Source organism: Antennarius striatus, chromosome 19 (assembly GCF_040054535.1).
Source record: "Antennarius striatus isolate MH-2024 chromosome 19, ASM4005453v1, whole genome shotgun sequence".
Lineage (NCBI taxonomy): Eukaryota > Metazoa > Chordata > Actinopteri > Lophiiformes > Antennariidae > Antennarius > Antennarius striatus.
The window spans coordinates 14453674-14461265 of record NC_090794.1 but is presented as its reverse complement, the minus strand read 5'-3'; positions in this window follow the sequence as shown (position 1 = coordinate 14461265).

The window sequence follows — 7592 nt, the reverse complement described above, 5'->3', positions numbered from 1 at the left end:
TCTGTTTCAGTGACTTCTCCTCAGGAGGCTCTTGTTACCGTCTCTTGCAGCCAACAACAAAGACATGAATGTCTTTGCTACCGGAGAGAGTGATGAGAAGGTATGACGGACATATCCACAAGGTCTTTAAGCATTTAGCGGCTCAGGAGTCTGGATATTCATGCAATGAGTCCTCAGAGGAGCTGTCAGTGCCACATTAGAGTCTAATTTTACAGTATCATCCCTGGAGCAAATGAGAGGAGTGCAGCAGATCAGTTGAACTTGGCTGTGAAACATTTGCCACAGGCAAATATTTTGAAGTCTCACTTCATGAATGAGATGAAATGGTGAGAAAAACAAGTTGTTTAGAATCAGAAGTCACCTTTGGGAGTACAAATATAAATATAAGTGATGGAATGCATTTCAACCTCTTAAGCTATATTCAGTAGGCAGTCTCAGACTCAAGAAAGTGTAAAGAAAATGAAAATAAATTTGATGTGCGTGAGGTTACAGGCCACGCAACCAAAGACAGATAAACTGCAGGAGGCACTGCTAGCATAAGCAAGCATTGTTCTCATGTGTCAGTGAGAACAGGAGACTCAAGTGTCCTTGAGCGAGATACCAAGTCGGCTCTGTGGTGGCTCTTCTATCGCACATCGTGACATTCGACCTCTTTATATCAGGGTGCCACAGTGAGATAAATTCTCTCAGGGGCTGGCAGTGTACTGTATCAAAGCACAGCTTAAGTTTTCTCCAGAGACCGAGCAAGTCCCTCGTCCTCGCGCGCGCGCGTGTGTGTGTGTGTGTGTGTGTGTTGGCAAGTTCTTTGTGTTCTTCATCAATATTTAATCACGCCAAATTATGTCTGACAGAGTATCAGTGATGATGAATGCGTAATGAGTCATAAATGTGCTTCGATGAACCCAGTCTCACGTAAGGAAATGTGATCTAATGTAGGAGAACATGTGCATGTTCAACAGCTGAGGAAAAAAGGATAATGGACAGAAGTGGAGGGTGGCGAGTTTATATTTATATACAGTGTACCCTTAAGCATTCGCGCATCAAAGCTCGCGACTTCACCTCATCACAGTTTTTTGGTAGGCAGTCATGTGATACCGTACGCCCATTCTATTAGCTGTGCGCTCCATTCCGTGAGTCTCGGACTTACGTGAGACACAAAATTGCTTTAAACAGAGTGTGGGAAAAGGTAATACAGATAGAAGGTGGCTTAATATCAGTATGGGGAGGGTCACAAACGTTTAAATAGGCATAAATAATAAGATAAATAGGTGGTCGCTCTGATGCTGAATTCATTAATCGCGTGTGGTTCCTGGAACACATTAACCGGAAAAAACGAGGCTGCAGTGTATTTACAATGAAGACGTGATAAAACAGCCATCAAAAAGTTACCACTTTGTATCAAAAAAAATAATCAAATGTATACAGTGTATACAGAATATACAGTATATATATACTGCATATACATACGTAAGTATATACTGTATATACATACTGTACGTACATTTCTTTTATGCGTTGTCTTAATTCACATAGGGTAGAGACAAAAACACAGTCTGGTGCTCATCAAGGTCCAAAATGATGAAGCACAATTCCTTTTTTAGCCTGGTGGATTTGCCTGTGTGTGTGTGTGTGTGTGTGTGTGTGTGTGTGTGTGTGTGTGTGTGTGTGTGTGTGTGTGTGTGTGTGTGTGTGTGTGTGTGTGTGTGTGTGTGTGTGTCCTCTGTGACATGCCACTTCTTGACTCACACTAACTGAGAAGAGGAGCTTAGCCTTCTTCTTCAGCTCAGCAAAATGCGTCTTGCTGTGGTGCACAATCATGGACACGTGTGAAAAGGTCTTTTTCATCACTACAGCCTCTAAAGTCTCTATAGCTCATCCAGACTTCTGCTAAGCATGCTGTCTAAAAACGCATTTCTCCACACTAGCGCCAGGCAAAATCCAGAGCAGAATATCCTCTATTGCATAACTCACAATGGTCACCACAAGAGCTTACAGTACCTTCTTACCTGAGTGGAACATGCTTCTGTCAGGGACAGGGTTATCTATGTTCTCCACAAGTGGAGCCACAGCCTTCAGTTATCAGGGTAGACGTGTTCCTTTGGAAGGTGTCATGAGATACTGTAGCTCTTCTTGTGTTTCCTTTGTGTATCAATGAAGTTACAGTACTTGCTTGACATGCATGCAATGTAAAAACATTAAATACAGACTAATAATTCCACTGCATGAATGTGGGCACACATGGTTGTTCTTGGGTACTTTACAGACTGTTGAGTACTTTACAGCCAGATGGGGGGAAGAGTAGTTGTGTGGAGGTGAAGTGTACTAAGACACACTCAGAGGTGTGACACAACTAATCCGTTAAACATCTGGTGTGAATGTTAAATGTTAAAGTCCTCAAAAACATTTTTATTTCAAAAATATCTCTTTACTAGAGCAGACAGGAGGTTGTTCACCCCCATGAATACAAAAACATTTGCTCACCGACGTATAAAAGAAAAACTAACTACCGTGCAGCAATGCCTGAGGGATTAATGGAAAGGATTTAAAATAGTCTTCAAAGCACGTCTGCATGATTGAAGGAGCACAAACTTTCCTCTGTGTCAAAGCTGCATTAATGACTCAGCATTTCAAAGTCACAGGTATCCGATCAGACTTCCTGCTCCACAGCATCAGACCCCACAGGGTGTTTTGGTTTTCCAGGTCACTTCAGGGAACATAATAGTGCTTTTTTACTTTCATCAAATTTTTATTTGTAAATATCTAAACAAACATTTCATAAGGAGCAAGCACTGTCAAAAAGGGGAAACTAATACTGGTTCTTCAATCTGGGGATCAAGCAGGTAAACAGATAATGTTTATATAGTGCAAATTCGCTTATCAGTTCTCGCGACTTCACCTCATCGTGGATTTTTGGTAGGCAGTCACATGATACCGTACGCCATTGACGTGCGGTGAGGTTCATGGCTAGTTAGGCACTGATTTCATCATAATTAGATTTACAAAAACATGAATCTACAGTTTAGCTTATTCACCATTTAGTTAGCAAAGTGAGTGGGTTATTTTTAAAGTTTAAGAGCAGAATTATTTCAATCAATCAATCAATCAACTTTAATTTACATAGCGCTTAATCGCATCTGAAAACATTTCAAAGCGCTTTACAGATAGAAAGCCAACAATGCCCTCCAGAGCAAGCATAAGCGACGGTGGCGGGGAAAAACTCCCTCATTGAGGAAGAAACTCCGGGCAGGACCCAGGCTCTGGAGGGCGGTCATCCGCCTTGACCTGTTGGTTGGGAAAGAGAAATACACTGGGGAAAGAGATAGGTCAAGTAAAAGAGACAGAGGGAGAGAGAGAGTGAGAGAATGGCAGATAAGCCAGTTTGAGTTTTATGTCCATAGTGCACTGTCGCTGAATTGGGGGCGCGGTTCCAGGCCTTTGGATATCTTGTCTTCCATCCGCATTCTCCACCTGTGGAACAGAGGCATGAAGACAGCGGCAGTATTGTGCAGACAAAGAATGTGATTTGACAGTAGTAATAACTTCTAGGAGCATAGAAAGATAAAGAGGGAAAAGTGACAGGAGCTCAGAGTATCTCCCTTTAACGGGGGAGACAGAGAAAAATACCCTCAGCAGCCTAAGCCTATAGCAGCATATCTAGTGGGGTGTGTGTTATTTCTAATTGTAAGCTCTATCAAAGAGGAGGGTTTTTAGTTTACTCTTAAATAAGCTAAGGGAGTCTGCCCCCCGGACCGAAGCTGGGAGATTGTTTCAGAGTAGAGGGGCCAGATAGCTGAAGCTTCTTCCTCCTGTTCTACTCTTAAAAACCCGACGAGTCACCAGAAATCCTGCGTCCTCGGATCGAAGGGCCCTGGGGGGGTGATAGACTTCAATAAGATCTTCAATGTAAGACGGAGCCTTACAGTGGAGAGCTTTATATGTGATAATAAGGAGTTTTAATTGTATTCTATAATTAATCGGGAGACAATGTAGTGATGCCAGGACAGGAGAGATGTGCTCTCTCCTCCTAGTTGGAGTCAGTAAGTGGTCAGCTGCATTCTGAACTAACTGTAGAGTCCTAATAGAGGAGCTAGAACAGCCCGATAATAAGAAATTGCAGTAATCTAATCTAGAAGTAACAAAGGCATGAATGATTTTTTTTCTGGGTTTTTAAAGGATAAGAAATTTCTAACTTTATCAATATTTCGCAAGTGAAAGAAGGCTGTCCGGGATACAGACTTAATATGAGAATCAAAAGACAGATCTTGATCAAAAATCACTCTCAAGTTAGTTCCTGACTTCATTGGTGGAGGATAGAGCAATGCTACCTAAGTGAATTGCAATGATAGAGATGCTTCGGCCCAATATTAATGACCTCGGTTTTGTTCTTGTTCAACATTAAGAAATTGTGAAGCATCCAGGATTTAATATCCCTGAGGCAGGTTTCCAATTTAATTAGCTGATCAGATTAATTTGTTTTAATTGATAAATATAATTGAGTATCGTCAGTATAACAATGAAAATTAATGTTGTTTCCTTAACATAACATTAATTTAAATTAATTTAATTAAATTAATTTAATTTAATTATTTAAACACACAATTAGGACATTTGATGGGAAAAAAACGTTGTTAGGTTGTTTTCTACAGGTTTACTTATATGTTTTATTAATTAATTAATTAAGTAATTAATTAATTTATTTATTTATTTATTTATTTATTCAGTTTATTTTCTTCTTTCCAGACATGTTATTGCAACAGATTTTATTTTCATCAGTGTTGAGACATCAACAACAACATCCGAAAAGAAAAAAAAAGGGTTGACGGGTAGAAGCCAAAGGCTTGTAAGGTTCTCGTCCTCTATGTTACGTTTACTTATAAATGAAGTCCATGTGCAGCTCCTTCTGAACAAAAGCATCGAAAAAGTTTCGAGTTGAGATATGCAATCCTCCATTTTTATTGTAAGGCAAGGAGAGCGGAAAACAAATGAATGGGTGGACTAGTTTGCTGTCACTTCTTCTATGGGCAAAGAAAACTCCTTGGCCAAATCCCTGGGTACATTAGTGCCCCCTACCATGAGGCAGGAGAACTGCGTGCCTCACCTTGTGCCTTTTCCCATCTGTTTCAACTCAAGAAAGACGTTACACACATACAGATGTTGACAAAAAACACTGTATATTATATGCTATACATTAGCTAAATTATGGAAATTTAGTTCAGAGAGCAAACATATTTGAACATTTTAATAGCGACGTATAGAGAGGTAGATGCGGCTGTGCCTCACCTGAGCGCACGTCACTGCCGTATGCGCATTACGGCATCCGGATGTGCGCTCGGTTCCATGAGTGTCGTACTTACGTGAGACACAAAAGTGCTTTAAACAGTCGATAAGAGTGTGGGAAAAGGTTTAATATATATATGAGGAGGGTTCATAAACGTTTAAATTACCGTAAATAATAAGATAAATAGTTTGTTGCACGATTGTGGAATTTGTCAATTGTGTGTGGTTCCTGGAACGCATTAACCGCGAGGAACGAGGGCGCAATGTATATCTAATACACAACAAAAGTGTTAGAAGTGAAAATCAATGTTTACTTGCAGTAACACTAATCCTTACCCATTTCCTCTCACTAATGATTCAATTAATGATTTACTCCACATGGCCTTTATTACTGTATGACTCTGATCTGGCTTGCCTAATGATATTGAACACATTTGATTACCTTTACACATACAAAAGACTATACTGTCAAGAGTTTGACAATCAGCACGTGCTTCTTACATGGAGGCAGTAATCCAAAGTCTGTGTAGCGGTCTGAAGTCACTCCTTGGACACCAACTGTTCATTGAAGCTCAGCAGAGTCTCTCAGGAACATCTTCAAGAGCGGCTCTGTGAAATGCTGAACAAATCAAGAATTGTTTCGTAGTTTGAAAAAGACATTTATTAATTAAAAAGTAGTGCATATAGTCATTTAACCTGATACAACATCATTACTGACCTCAGTTTTGATTTTCTAAATGACATCAGGAACATCAAATTGAGCTATGAGCATGATATAGCTCAATTAACCCTAAACCACAAGACTGTAAATAACCACAGTAGAGATAATGTGGGAATGTATGTCCAAGAAAGGGACTCAAATTGACAGATGACGGTTGATGACCTTCGGTGTCATAGGTCAATGACCTGCCGGTTGAGAGGTGATGGGTACGACCTAACATCCAGTCTTGGGTTGTGTCGGTTTGCACTAATGGAGAATGGACACCCTGCCACAGAAAATAATTTATTATGACAGAAACACACTGTAGAACATCATAAATGTTCATAATGTGTTTGTTCAGCCTGTTGCTTTACTGCTGACAGAGGCTGCAGTAAAGGTACAATTACATATTTATATTTAGATTATATGCTGAGTGTGACACTGAACAACAAATTCTGTGGTTGAAAACAGCCTTCACTCCACTTTTTCCAAATAGATGCCAGAAAAGAGGAAAACAGAGTTTCTTTAGCTCCTTCCAGGTTTCATCACATGTAACAGTTCCCCTGGTGACTTACTGTATAATGTAGACATTGAATCAGGAATTTAAAGACCTTTGAATCAGGTGAGTGGTCTTAAACAGAGCTAAACCGCAGCTATTTTAAGAGATCGGCCCACCAGCATAATGTGTCACTTGTTTCGCCTGGCACCAGAGAGAGAGAGAGAGACAGAGAGAGAGAGAGAAAGAGAGAGAGAGAGAGGATAGAGAGGATAGGATTATCTTTTGCAAATCATATTTTTCTGTTACGGCCTCTTTCAGACTGTTGTCATTTTCGTTCTCAGAGCTACTTGTGTGAGGAGGTGTCTCAGGTGTTTCGTTAGCAATTTTCTTCGCTTTGTTCATTCTTGTGTTAGTGTTCTTCCTTTTCAGGGCTATCTTTAATAATTCCTCGTCTAGAGAGAGAGAGAGAGAGAAATTCCTGTCTTCTGTTCATATAATACAGTCTAATCACATTTCTGCTCCTTCACCAAACAGGACAGCCTGTGTGTGTCAGAGATATCCCTGTAACAGTGCTGTGTGGATTTGGTTTTATACAACAGTCTTTGTCTATAGTAAATATCAGCTCAACTTTAACAAAGGGCAAATCAAACTGATGTTTGTTTTCTTGTGAAATACTGGGCTTTCATTTGTAAGAAGGAATTTATTCATTCTTAAATTTTAGAGATTTATGACACCTACGAATTCTAGCAGGACTGGATTGATGTAAATTACTTTAAAAGTTGAAGATACTCCTTTCAGTTGAAAAGCCTGTCCAGACTAACATGAATTAAAATGAACAGCAGCAGTATAATACGTCTGACATCTTCATTTATTACCCATTAATGTGTTGCATTCTATGATAACACCGACCGGAGACATTCTCTCGACTTTCATTGTTTGAATCCCTGGACCCCTGACGCGCGTCAGGGGTCCAGGGGTCCTCCATTGTGCGTCAGAATGTAAATATCCGTTTCCACGTTTTCTCCCTCCTTGATCCATTTATAACAGATAAAAAGGATCCTCTAAATTATTTAACAAGCGTGTTAAACTGGGTGCTTGCCTTCAGATGAGACGTAT